Below are 14,964 nucleotides of genomic sequence, written 5' to 3' on the forward strand. Positions count from 1 at the left end.
AGGCAATCCTCGAGCCCTTCATGGCCTCACCTAGCATGATGGCGATGAAGGGCTGAATTCAATCTTCTGGTGATTGAACCCTACTTAGCGGGGATGGCTTCCGCTAGTGAGAGTGTTGTGACCTGCTTGGGGTCTTCTCCTTTAGTGCGATGGATGGTGCTCAACTTTCGAGGCTAGGCGAAGATGATGCTGATCCCTTCACGAGTCCATGTCGCATGGGTCTTCGACTTGAGTGAGAGCTTGGTGGACTCATCTAGGAGTTGTCGACTATAGGCTTGGGGCACCCTCCTTTCTGACCAGAGCATGCCGTGGGTTAGGTGATCAAGAGCGTTGGGCTCTAGCTCGGGGCCGTCTGATCATCCGGAGCTCCACGCCCTTTGAGGGCTACAATAATAGGTCATGATCCTCTCAAGCCGGTCTTCTAGGGCCAACCCTCTACAGCCATAGATTGGGAAAATGGGAGCACGTCGAGGCTCGGATGGAGGCCCTTGTTGGGTTCACTGCTCAGTGGCTTTCGACCCTACTCTAGGGAGTTGGTTGGTTTTGGGGGATGCACCACCCGAGCATCCGTTGATCAGGGGGGTCGGACTGCTCCGTCTAGGGAGCTGGTGCAGCCCCCGAGGCCATTGTGGGGCCTTCTTGCCAGTGGAGGGGGAGGCTTCTAGGCGTGTCCCATCCACTGACATCTTGCGCAGGCGGTTGATGGCGTCTGGGTCATCGTGCCTGGTGGAGGACTTATGATGCACACGCGCACCCCCATGCTATCCTGTCTCATTTGGGAGATGGGACATCGAGGCCACGTGGAATAGATCTGGTGCACGAAGGAGCCATGACACTTGGTGCACGTGGATCTGATCCATCGATGATAGCCGGTGGGCCTAGGGGGAGGTGGATCCCCAAGTCCCGCGAAGAGGCGTGCACGGAGTGGGCTACGTGTCCGGTCTAGCCCATGTCCACACCTACATGCTCAGGCTATAGAAAGGGTCAGATTGAGAAGAGAGTGAGCGTACCTTTCTCTCCTGCTTCCTCATAGCTTCTCCGTTCGAGCGCCATCGCACTTGCTTGCGCCTCCCCAAGGTTGAGCTACAATGGTGGAGTGGGACACGTCGAAGGCTGAGGGCAAGATGTTGGAGGTGGCCTGAGCATGGTTGATTCTCCCCCCTTCGGATAGGATCTGCCAGATTCGGAGGTGGTGGAGCCTGCGCTAGGGGAGTCGCAGGTCGTCTCCTTCATCCCCTTTCACCTCGCCGGGTTTAGGGTCCCCACGCATCTGTTCGTGGGGAGGTTCCTTCGCCACTTTGAGCTATGGCTTCATGACCAGACGCCGCATGGGGTGGCGCACCTTGTGGTGTTCGTCACTCTCTATGAGTGCTACTTGGTCACCAAGCCCCACTTTGACTTGTGGAGGCGGATCTTCTGCCTAAACCTAAACAAGGACGGCGACGGATCCATGCAATGGATCAGCGCCGCCACCTTCCAGCTACGCAACAATCTAAAGTCATGGTACCTAGAGCTTTCCTTCCCTACCTTAGAAAAGGGATGGCACCACAAATGGTTCTACCTCTTTGACCCCTCTGGGCCCCTTTTGGCCTATTCCCCAGACCGCCTAGGGCCTACGATGCCTTCATCTTGGAAGAGCTTGCTGGAGGGGCCTGCCCTTGAGGTTGCCGAGGGGCTGCTAGGCTAGATCACTGCCCTGAAGGATGTTAAGCTGACCGGTCGGGCGGTGCTCTGGGAGTTCCTGTTCCGCCAGATCCTCCTGCTGACGGCGAGGCCAACCCCGATGTGGGAGTACATCGAGGCAGGTGACCCATCTATGGTGGTGAAAGGCAATCTTCTAGAGGAGTCTATGGTTGGAGTGGCGTGGATGGTGCTAGGATCTACGTTGGGGGAGCCAGTGGTTGGTGAAGGCCCGGCTCCCTTCTCTATGTATGAGCCAAGGCCCAATGACCTCCTGTATCTAGGGGAGGTCTCCATTCCCCTTAGCCCCGAGGGCCAGGGAGCCGAGGCCACCTCCAAAGGTTCTTCTTTGCCATTGGGTGGCACGCCCCTTACACTATCCTTAGGGGAGTCACCAGCCGCTCGGTCCACCAAGAAGCGCCCCTACTCGAGTTCCCCTAGGGTAGGGGTGCCTTCGCAGAAAAGGCATTCTGCCCTAAGGCTCTCTTTGAGCGGTAGGTAAGAGTCCTCACCGGCTAGGACGCCCCTTCCTGGAGGTGGCTTGTTCATTGCTTGATGACGTGGATGTTGACTTGCAGGGAGTCTTCCTCGGCGGGGGCTTCGGGTGGTGCGGCGGCTTCGGTCCGACCACTGGTGCTAAAGGTGCACCGCCGCATGCTACTGCTGCCCCGAGTGAATGGAGTGACGATGCTGGACGCCACCGTGGTAGCTCGGTCATTGCGGCCCCAGCGCGCCAGGCGAGATATGACGCCACGGGAGGTGGCCCCCACTCAGGGAGCTTCCCCTCCGAAGCGAAGGTGGACCGGGAAGAAGCCAATGCCGCTGGCCTCCCCCCATCCTCGAGGCATGAGGAAGCTGGCTCTTCGTTGATGGCTTCATCGGCTCCCCTCGTATCGCCAGCAGGGGGGCCCATGCTCTGGACGGCGGCCCCAAGGCAAACGTGTGGTCAGAGTTGATGAAGTGGTGCATCGCCTTCGACGAGCTGGTCGCCTTCTTCTATGACTCCTTTGTGACAGAACCAACCAATTATACGAAATTAAGTAAGAAAATCATCCACCAGAGCAGACGATTGAGCAAACTTAAGCCCGTATAACCCGGTAGTCCATGAAATCACGAAGGATTTCAAACCAACTCGTGTCCCAGCCATGATCATAATAAGTTTAGCGGTCACCATCACATATTACATAAAAGTTCGCAATCTTAGATAGATCAGAGTTTAAACATAGTTATTACAAACCAGTTCGAATAAAAGTAGCGGAAGTCATTTGTTCAAACCACACACACTCACGAGGAGTTTAAATATAGTGCCAGCGAATGATCATCTCCAACAAAAGCATCAGATGAGACAGAAGGAATGACCATGCCCATGGTCCTAAGCATCACCCATCGTAGGATAAAGGCAGTTGATACAGTAGCCGTAATACATCTGCCCATCTGCAACAATTGGGAATAAAACCCTGAGTACGAGAAGGTACTCAGCCAGACTTACCCGACATAACCGAAAATAAATAACACCAAGGATTATGAAGGGCTTTATAGTAGGGTAGCTGACTCATTTGCAAAAAGAAGCATTTTTAGCATTTCAAGAACCTGTCTAAAAGCATTATTGCCAACTTAATTATTATTAACCTGTCAACTAGGTTTGCACCTATACTAGAGTAAACATGTGATTAAGCAGATAATGATAACCAATGATCATTAAACAACTTCCATACTGTCATATTCACTATAACTATCCAAGTGTTCCATAACATTTACTACGATGAAGTAACTCAAGTCAAGTGCTCACTATCCAGGAGCGATGGCGATTCGAATCGATTCCTAACTAGCTGGTGATTTATTCCTTACACAAACCTCACTCACCCGCTAAAGTGAGATATTGATCACCGAGTCAACTTTCCAGGAATATCGAGTTTGCCAGGAACCACATGTACCGGGGGCCGACCGACTGCACTTTGGTCTTATCATCCCGCCCCCGTGTCCTACCACACCTGGTCCGGCACAGTGCGTTGCGGGCAATCTACTCAGCCTGAAAAATCTCCCAGCTTCACGGTCGGAAGGTACTTCATCCGACTAGCTAAATGTAAGGCATGCGTTCAACATGAATCGAGGCCCAACAACGGTCGGTCCTTAATCGACACAGACGGAAAGCACTACAGTCCAAAACTCTGCAAGTCTCCGTCCGGTCTCAACTTCATTTAACACTTAGTTATACCTTGACTTCATAGTCATCCAAGCAGATCCAGGTAACCACCTATAGCTCGCAGGTGATAAGAAATCACCTGACTTCTATCGGTCTAAGCCAGCTAAGCATTGACTCGACTGCGGATACCAGGGTAACAAGGATATAGTATAACAAAGGTAAGCAAGGTAAAATGCAGCAACGGTTGCAAACAACTCCTGAACGTAATGCATCAATTTAAAGTAAAGTATTTAATTAAATAATTGCAAACTGGGAGAAAAATGCTCCGGGGCTTGCCTCTCTCGAAGGAGCTCGGACGGTGATCGGGGCACTCCGGAAGTTCCTCAACGTCCTCCTCGTCGGCTTCTGGCACTTCCTGCTGCTGCACCTCGAGCTGCTCCTCTGGCTCCTCGGGTATAATGACTGGGTTCTCGGTTTGCGATCCAGTATGATGCAATGCGCGTAAGTGATTATGCAAACGGTGCATCGAAGGAGATGACTGCAATGGATATGTTGAAATGCAAGGTAGTCAACATCATCCAAGAAACTATACTATAAGCACATGTCATCTACTGCATTCTCTTCTACTACTAATATGTTAAGTTAACATATCTTATGAAATGCTTCAAGGATACACCAAAGCTTTACTACTTTCTTAATCACACTTAAAGCAACACTTGCTTAAACCCTAATTAATAATAGGTTTGAATAGCAACATATATTTTTGATGCTCCTAAAAATCTGAGAAAATTACAGTAGCATAATACTACCCTAAACAGACTACCATAAAAATTTCATGGCATTTAGATAAGTAAACTATCCTACACAAAAATGACAAGCTATAGCATAAAAATGAGCATGAAATTACTTTGTACTATGAAAAGTGTCAAACAACAGAATTAATATTTTTCCTAGGAAGTACATGACCTAAGAAGATTAACAAACTTGAAATCATATTTTTCTGCAGACTATAGATTTTTCTACATATTTTTCAAGTTATCAGCAATATCCATGATTAAATAAAATCCTACAGAAAAGTATCCCAAAAATGACATGCAAAAATTTTCCCAAGTAGATCTGATGATAAGGAACCTAGAAAAATTTGTTTCAACAAATTTGGAGCAAGTTTGATCACCCAAACAATTTTCAAACCATTTCAGATTTCAATTAACAAATAATAAATGGAAATCAATTTATTTAAGAAATACTGGGCCGGCCCGTGGGGAACAGCTGGCCCACGGCCACAACCGGCCTGCGCGGCCCGTGCGCGAGGGAGGGGAGACGGCCCAACAGGGTGTCAGCCCACGGCCTGGCTCGGCCTGGCCAGCCGAGGCAGGGTGCCTCGCCGGGGCGCGCGCTGGCGCGACGGCGCGGCTCGGCCAGCGGCCGGTGGCCATCTCCGGCCACGGCAGCGCAAGCAAGCGAGCGCAGGAGGTTCGCGAGGCAATGGCGAAAGCGAGCAGGCAGCTAAGCATGGCTGAGAAGGGGAGGAAGGGGACGCTCCACGGCGGCCGAGCACGGTGGCGCCATGGACGTCGGTGGCGAGGCGCGGGGAAGCTCACCCTGGGCTCGGAAGGCGGCGCAAGCGCGAGCGTGAGCCGAAGGGAGGCGAGGTGGAGTTGTGGGCGCAAGCAATCGAGGAATGGCGCGGTGGTGCGGGAGCTTGACGCCGGCGGAGCTGCGGGCGCGGCGAGGGCGGAGCTCGGGCGCTCGGCTCTGGAGGGGGAGAAGAGGAAGCGTGGGCGCGAGTGAGCGAGCGCACGGGCACTGGCAGTTGAAGGCGGGCGCGTGGGCGCGGTGTCAGGCCGCGGCTGCCGCACGGCGGGTGACGCCGGCATGCGGTCGCCACACGGCGAACATTCTCTGCCGCGGTCGTGGCGTGGCGCGGCGACCAGCAGGGGAACGGCGCGGCGCGCGGGAGAAGGGCCAGCGCACGGAGCTAGGCTGGGCCGGGGCGATGTGGGCCGGTGCGGGAGACGCGCGAGGCGCGCGGCTGGCGGGGACGCGGGCCAGGCCGGCTTCGGCAGACGGGCCAGAAACGAGGCGCAAGGCCCACGAAGGTAAAAACAAGATTTCTCAAATTAATTTGAATTCCTTTTTCATTCAAATGAATTTTTGGACTAAATCAAAGCAGTTTCAAACTTTGGGCCAAAAACAAAAGTTGCTCAAAATTTTATCCTCTACAACTTTGATTTTAAGACCAACGTCCAATTCATTATAGATTTTGAATTATACAATTAAAGTCAATTTTGACTTAAACCCTAATGTTTGGAGAATTATTTTTAAAGCAAAATTTGACAAAAATTCAAATACAAACCGTGCTCCAAAAATTGTGATAAACAATTCTAGATGATTTACAATCCTAACCAAACAAGTTCTACTAACCTAGCAAACAAAATCAGGGCAAAACAATTCTTAAACTGGTATAAGCAACATTCAGGTTTCACGCACGTTTCAGATGTTTCAAAACAATGTTTCAATTGGTATGCACATGATTAAGTATGTAGGATTTGGATGCTTGATGATGCATGATATGCGTGATTTGTAGTGCCTAAATGTAGGCATAACACCGGGGTGTTACAGCCCTCCCCCCTTATAAAAATCTCGTCCCGAGATTTGGGTTACGAACCATTTGTTATAAAATTCTTCATAAGCTTTTTGTAGATACTCTCCTATTTCCCAAGTTGCATCTCCCTCATCATGATGATCCCACTGTATCTTGTATGTTTTCACCACACTATTCCGAGTAGCACGTTCTTTAGTGTCTAACACCCGGACTGGTTGCTCATGATACACCAAATCTGATTTGAGTTGAATACCTCGAGGTTCTATTCTTTCATCTGGAACATGCAAACATTTCTTGAGATGTGATACATGGAAAACTAGGAAAACGGTACTCATTATCTCAGGTAACTCTAACTTGTAAGCTATCGGACCTCTTCGTTCTAAGATCTTGTATGGTCCTACGAATCTCGCGGCAAGCTTCCTTCGGATTCTAAACCTTTTCTTCTTCATTGGCGTGACTTTCAGATAAACATAGTCACCAACTTCAAACATAAGGGGTCTCCTTCTTTTATCTGCATAGCTTTTCTGACGTGATTGGGCAGCTTTCATATTCTGCTGAATAATATGAACTTTCTTCTCGGCTTCTTCTACAAAGTCAATGCCATAATACCTTCTATCACCAGGCTCGACCCAATTCAATGGTGTTCTACATTTTCTGCTATACAAAGCTTCGAATGGGGCCATCTTGATGCTTTCTTGATAACTATTATTATAAGAAAATTCAGCTAGCGGTAACCATGACTCCCATGATCCCTTAGAAGACAATACACAGGCTCTTAACATATCTTCCAAAATAGCATTCACTCGTTCAGTCTGACCATCTGTCTGAGGATGATAAGCGGTACTGCGAATCAAACTAGTTCCTAAGCCTTTATGTAAATGTTCCCAAAAATGAGCCGTGAACTGCGAGCCTCTATCAGATACTATGGTCTTTGGTATACCATGCAACCTCACAACCTCTACGATATACCTCTCGGCATATTGAGGTGGTCGATAGTCTGTTTTGATAGGCAAGAAATGAGCGGTCTTGGTAAGACGATCCACAATTACCCATATCGAATCATGTCCTTTTTGAGTAGTGGGCAAACCCGTGATAAAATCCATACTTATATCATCCCACTTCCAACTAGGGACTGATAAGGGTTGCAACATACCGGCAGGTTTCATGTGAATTGCTTTCACTCGACAACATGTGTCACATCTGACAACATATGCTGTAATTTCTTTCTTCATTTTGGTCCACCAATAGCGAGATCTTAGTTCTTGATACATCTTACTACTTCCGGGATAGATAGATAGCTTAGAAAAGTGAGCTTCATCCATGAGCTTATTCCTAAGCTCTCGATCCTTGGGAACCACAAGATGGTTGTCAAACCACAACACGCCCTGTTCATCCACTTTAAAGTATTGAGACGGCTTTTCTTTTATTTTCTCTTTGATATGGAATATTCCCTTGTCGGTTTTCTGACCTTCTATTATCTTACTTTCCAAAGAGCAACTAATCTGAATACTATGTAATACAACAGGATGCATTAGATCGAACCCATCTTCAAGTAATGGCTGCACATTTAAATAATGTGACTTTCTGCTCAAAGCATCTGCCACTACATTGGCTTTACTAGGATGATATTGCACATTCAAGTTGTAATCCTTGATCAATTCCAACCATCTACGCTGTCTCATGTTTAGCTCTGGTTGGATAAAGATATACTTAAGACTCTTGTGATCCATGAAAATATTGCACACATTACCAAGTAGGTAATGTCTCCAAATTTTTAGGGCGTGCACAACTGCAGCAAGTTCAAGATCATGTGTTGGATAGTTGACCTCGTGCTTTCTCAATTGACGTGATGCATAAGCTATGACTCTCCTTTCTTGCATAAGAACACAACCCAATCCAGTCTTCGATGTGTCGCAAAACACATCAAATGGTTTCCCAATATCTGGTTGTGCTAGAACAGGAGCAGTGGTCAATAGTTTCTGCAAAGTGTGGAAAGCTGCTTCACACTCTTCTGTCCACACAAACTTATGATCCTTCTAAAGGAGGCTTGTCATCGGTTTGGCGATCTTCGAGAAATCTGGTATAAAGCGACGGTAATAACCCGCTAGTCCTAAGAAACTTTTAATCTCAGGAACTGTGGTCGGTGCTTTCCAATTCATAACTTCTTGCACCTTACTTGGATCGACTAAAACTCCATTCTCTGACAGAATGTGACCAAGAAAAGGAACTTCCTTCAACCAGAATTCGCATTTGCTAAACTTAGCATACAATTGATGGTCTCTAAGTCTGGTCAAGACAGTTCTCAGATGCTCTTCGTGATCTTTCTCATTCTCGGAGTACACCAGAATGTCGTCGATGAACACTACCACAAACTTATCCAATTCTGGCATGAAAACTATATTCATCAAAAACATAAAGTATGCAGGAGCATTTGTCAAGCCAAAAGATATGACAAGATACTCATACAACCCGTATCTGGTGGAAAATGTAGTTTTCGGTATATCCTGTGGCCTAATCTTAATCTGATAATAACCAGATCTCAAATCTATTTTTGAGAACACCCTGGCCTTAGATAATTGGTCAAATAGAACATCAATATGTGGCAAGGGATATTTATTCTTGATGGTCACAGCATTGAGTGGCCTATAATCTACGCACATTCTCAACGTGCCCTCTTTCTTCTTTTTCACAAACAAAGCGGGACATCCCCATTCAGACTTGCTTGGCCGAATAAACCTCTTTTTTGACAAATCTTCTAATTGCTTCTTCAGCTCAGCTAACTCATCTGGAGGCATCCAATAGGGTCTCCTTGAAATCGGAGCTGTTCCGGGGACTAGCTCAATTCCAAACTCAATCTCCCTATCTGGCGGAAGACCAGGTAGCTCATCCGGGAATACGTCCGGGAATTCACACACTACCGGAATCTGATGAATAGGAATGACTGCCGTAGCACATGTAACACTTATAAGGTCTGTTCTTCGAGGCAATGGTACTTGGAAAGTACCCTCACCCAGGGGATCCTTAAGGGTAAGTACTCGACTTCCCGTATCTATGACTGCTCCCCAATCCTTCATCCAATTCATCCCTATAATGACATCCAAAACTAATCTAGGCATAACTATTAAGTTCACTCGGAACTTCCTGCTACCTAATTCAAGGGTTGCCCCTCGAACCATCCGGTTGGTCAAAACATCAGCCCCTGCTGAACTTATACGGTAACCATAACCCAATTCTGTGCATAGTTGTTCATGTTTCTGTGCAAATGCTTGACTCATAAAAGAATGCGATGATCCAGAATCAAATAGAACAACTACAGGGTTTTCGTTGATAGGAAACTTACCAGCAGTGATGGGCTCTCCCTCTGGAATTTCATCCACTGTTGTACTATGCACTCTAGCATTATAAGTCTGCTGCTTCTTCTTAGGCGGGTACGGACAAAACCTCGAGAAATGACCGGGTTGATCACAGTTATAGCAGGGTCCTCTCACTGTCCCGGCAGATCCCATAGCTCCCTTGGAACTGCCTTGCACCGCAGTCGCGGCTGCTTTGTTGGGCTGTACTACCATCTTGTATGGCTTTTGAGGTCCACGGAAATTCTGGCTTCTTGGCTGAGGTGGCCGGAATCTAGCGCCAAGTGCCGATGGGCGATATGAAGGACGACCTCCCATAGGTGCTCTAGCTTAAGACGGCCCACCTTCAAAGGCTCTCTTGCGTGTCTTACGGTACTGACGTTGTTATTCTTCTCCTGCTTCAGACAGTCATTGATGAAGTCGTTGAATCTGACGCGGTTGTTGGTACCAACATGCTTCATCATTTTTGGATTGAGACCCCTCTTAAAACTGGTTATCCTTTTGGCATCTGTGTCAACCATGTTGGGAGCATAGCGACACAAGTTGTTGAAGGCATGTAGGTATTGCGTCACGATTTTGGTGCCCTGGTTCAACGCCAGAAACTCTCCCAACTTCATCTCGGTCAGCCCTGGTGGAATATAGGCTCCACGGAAGGCCTCAGCAAACTCTCTCCAAGAAATCTGAGCATTTGGAGGGAAGGTAGTACGATGGTGCTTCCACCACATTCCCGCCGGTCCTTGCAATTGAAGTGCAGCATACTCCATTTTTAGAACCTCAGTCATCCTCAACACACGGAATTTATCTTCCATAGTGTTGATCCATTCCTCAGCATCGAGTGGCTCTGTTGCTTCCTTGAATACTGGCGGCCTGGTGTCCATGAAATCTTTGAAGCTGCTATATTGGTTCACTCCCATGCCACCACCTTGATTGTTACCATGTTGAACGTTGTTGGCGATGGTTCGAAGAAGATCCTCCATGTTCTTCTGGGATTGTTCCGCGTTGCGCTGACTCCCGAGCAGCTGTGCGAGGAACATCTCGGGGGTAAACGGGGGAGGAGGTGGCAAATGCGGTTCATGGGGAGGTTCATTGTTGTTGCCGTGGTTTCCACCACCACCACCACCACCGGTCCCCGTACCGTTGGCACCGGGCTCAGCGGCCTCATACGTGGTTCGGCGAGTGTTTGTCATCTGCATATTTTAGCAACAAGTAACGATTGAGTGAAGCTGTAATAATTGCGAGTGAAGGAAAAATTTATGCCGTACTGAATTTACTGGAGAGAATAAACTCATAAAATAAAACAGAGGCACAACCATCGCATCCCAATTAAAACAACAGCACTTAATCGAATTACTTCAATGGCGAACATCGCGTCCATACAATCACATTGCCAGCATACATACACTGGACTTTTTATGTGTTCAGATATCGCATTCGAAAATCAAGTTCCAACCACATGCCAAGTCTCATACGTTCGTAGCAACATACGATAGATTACGTGCCAACAAAAGAAATGCCATCGCGACGAGACCTAGATACTAGCGCAAGGCAACTAGCCTACTCCTCGGGGCCATCATCGGGATCGGAGACGTCACCATCGCGTCTAGGTGAAACTGCAGGCTCATCCTAGTTGTCGTCGTTGATGTCCATGCCAGCGGCGTTCGATGGAGCATATGGGCCAACCCCATTGTAGAGCGCGTGAAACTCCTCGTGCAAGTAGCCGTTGTATTCCTCTAGCTCATCGACCCTCTGCAGCAGAAGGTTTCTTGCGTTCCAGGCTTCATTCCTTTCCTGAACCAGCTGTCCAATCATGCGGTCTGCATTGTTGTTGGCTTGAGTCAACGTATGCACCCGCTGCATAGCTCTATCACCTCTCTCAACCGCCTGATCTCTCTGTAAGTTCATATCAGCCAACTGCTCCTGCAAGCTAGCTATAGCACGTGCCTGTCTCTTCTTCTGCTTCCTCCCTTTGAGCTTATCCTCACTACGCAAGCCAGTCAAAGTCCAGTAGGTACTCTCGAGACCCTCATACGCTCTGATGGCGGCGAACATAGCACTCATCGCCTGGTTGTCGCTAGCCTGTCCTTCAGCTGGACCTCTGACCAATGCACTTCCCTGAGGCTGAACCCAAATGGCATCACGAGGATCATCCCTAGGAAAAGTACCAGCTAGGGCTGCTGCAAGCTCACTGGGAAATCTGCTCATAATGTCTCTGATGACACGGAAGGTTGCTCCCTCTGCACCCTCAGCCGGAGTGCGACCCTCAAACTCCAAATGCCAACCATCCTAATCTGGAGCACCACCGAGAGCAGGAACCGTGATATCCACCACTGCAAGTCCATCATCTGCTAACTGGTTCTCATTCCAAGAGTACACCGGCTCTTGACCCTCTGGGTACCCCACATCATGGAGCACTCTCCAAAGCAAAGTTGGCATGCCAAACTCGCTCAAGAAGGTGCCCGTGGTGCGGTGCTCCCTCAGGGCCAACGGACGTCGGGGTGCTCTTCCTCCGGTGGACTTACGGGCGGTCTGCTTCGTGCGGGCCATCTGTAGCAAAAAGTTCTTTTATTACTTCGGGGAAACATATTTTTGGTGATATCTCTTTTATCAAAATGAGATAATCAATTTATAAGGGGAGGAATGCATGAGATGAATGAAATGCATAAGTAACATGATGTATGTACGTGCCATACATTCTCACAAACTTAGGAAATAAATAATTTCTAACGACGAATTCGGTGGCATAACAACGATCTCTCAAATATGTAGCTAATACGTTCTACACGATAGCATTGTTATGTACCTGCAGAAGATTCATTTCAGCCCAATTCCCAATGAATGCATAAAGGCAGTAAAATTTTTATCTACACGCTCTACACGAATCCCCAGATATGTGTACCATGGTAGTAACTACCCGAACCATCGTCCTATTGATGGCATCGCCTCCACAGACGGAAGACCCATACATGAGATACCTTTGTAAAACATGCGTAGAACATGTAATTACTCCAGCATCATATAAGCATTCACCCTAGATCGGTGGTGTATCCGATCATGCTCTCACAACTCACACTTACCGAGGCGTAGAGGCAAATGATCCATTCATTACCACTCAACCAAGTGGCACTCATACAATAGCACGCTGTATGAGCGATAAAAGAGAAATATGATGCAAGAACCCCAGTCAGCACTTAATTAAGCCACCTAAAGTCCTTAACTGGGCATAAAGGATATGATCACTGGCACACTTGATAGTTTTAAAATCACGTTTTTCAAATGCCTTTTTGTTTTAAATACACTTGTGAACAGTAACACGCTAAACCATGCTCTGATACCAGCTGTGACAGAACCGACCAATTATACGAAATTAAGTAAGAAAATCATCCACCAGAGCAGACGATTGAGCAAACTTAAGCCCGTATAACCCGGTAGTCCATGAAATCACGAAGGATTTCAAACCAACTCGTGTCCCAGCCATGATCGTAATAAGTTTAGCGGTCACCATCACATATTACATAAAAGTTCGCAATCTCAGATAGATCAGAGTTTAAACATAGTTATTACAAACCAGTTCGAATAAAAGTAGCGGAAGTCATTTGTTCAAACCACACACACTCACGCGGAGTTTAAATATAGTGCCAGCGAATGATCATCTCCAACAAAAGCATCAGATGAGAGGGAAGGAATGACCATGCCCATGGTCCTAAGCATCACCCATCGCAGGATAAAGGCAGTTGATACAGTAGCCGTAATACATCTGCCCATCTGCAACAATTGGGAATAAAACCCTGAGTACGAGAAGGTACTCAGCCAGACTTACCCGACATAACCGAAAATAAATGACACCAAGGATTATGAAGGGCTTTATAGTAGGGTAGCTGACTCATTTGCAAAAAGAAGCATTTTTAGCATTTCAAGAACCTATCTAAAAGCATTATTGCCAAGTTAATTATTATTAACCTGTCAACTAGGTTTGCACCTATACTAGAGTAAACATGTGATTAAGCAGATAATGATAACCAATGATCATTAAACAACTTCCATACTGTCATATTCACTATAACTGTCCAAGTGTTCCATAACATTTACTACGATGAAGTAACTCAAGTCAAGTGCTCACTATCCAGGAGCGATGGCGATTCGAATCGATTCCTAACCAGCTGGTGATTTATTCCTTACACAAACCTCACTCACCCGCTGAAGTGAGATATTGATCACTGAGTCAACTTTCCAGAAATCTCAAGTTTGCTAGGAACCACATGTACTCGGGGGCCGACCGACTGCACTTTGGTCTTATCATCCCGCCCCCGTGTCCTACCACACCTGCTCCGGCACAGTGCGTTGCGGGTAATCTACTCGGCCCGAAAAATCTCCCAGCTTCGCTATCGGAAGGTACTTCATCCGGCCAGCTAAATGTAAGGCATGCGTTCAACATGACTCGAGGCCCAACAACGGTCGGTCCTTAATCAACACAGACGGAAAGCACTACAGTCCAAAACTCTGCAAGTCTCCGTCCGGTCTCAACTTCATTTAACACTTAGTTATACCATGACTTCATAGTCATCCAAGCAGATCCAGGTAACCACCTATAGCTCGCAGGTGACAGGAAATCACCTGACTTCTACCGGTCTAAGCCAGCTAAGCATTGACTCGACTGCGGATACCAGGGTAACAAGGATATAGTATAACAAAGGTAAGCAAGGTAAAATGCAGCAACGGTTGCAAACAATTCCTGAACGTAATGCATCAATTTAAAGTAAAGTATTTAATTAAATAATTGCAAACCGGGAGAAAAATGTTCCGGGGCTTGCCTCTCTCGAAGGAGCTCGAACGGTGATCGGGGCACTCCGGAAGTTCCTCAATGTCCTCCTCGTCGGCTTCTGGCACTTCCTGCTGCTGCACCTCGAGCTGCTCCTCTGGCTCCTCGGGTACGACGACTGGGTTCTCGGTTTGCGATCCTGTATGATGCAATGCGCATAAGTGATTATGCAAACGGTGCATCGAAGGAGATGAATGCAATGGATATGTTGAAATGCAAGGTAGTCAACATCATCCAAGAAACTATACTATAAGCACATGTCATCTACTGCATTCTCTTCTACTACTAATATGTTAAGTTAACATATCTTATGAAATGCTTCAAGGATACACCAAAGCTTTACTACTTTCTTAATCACACTTAAAGCAAC

Source organism: Miscanthus floridulus, chromosome 5, assembly GCF_019320115.1.
Source record: "Miscanthus floridulus cultivar M001 chromosome 5, ASM1932011v1, whole genome shotgun sequence".
NCBI lineage: Eukaryota > Viridiplantae > Streptophyta > Magnoliopsida > Poales > Poaceae > Miscanthus > Miscanthus floridulus.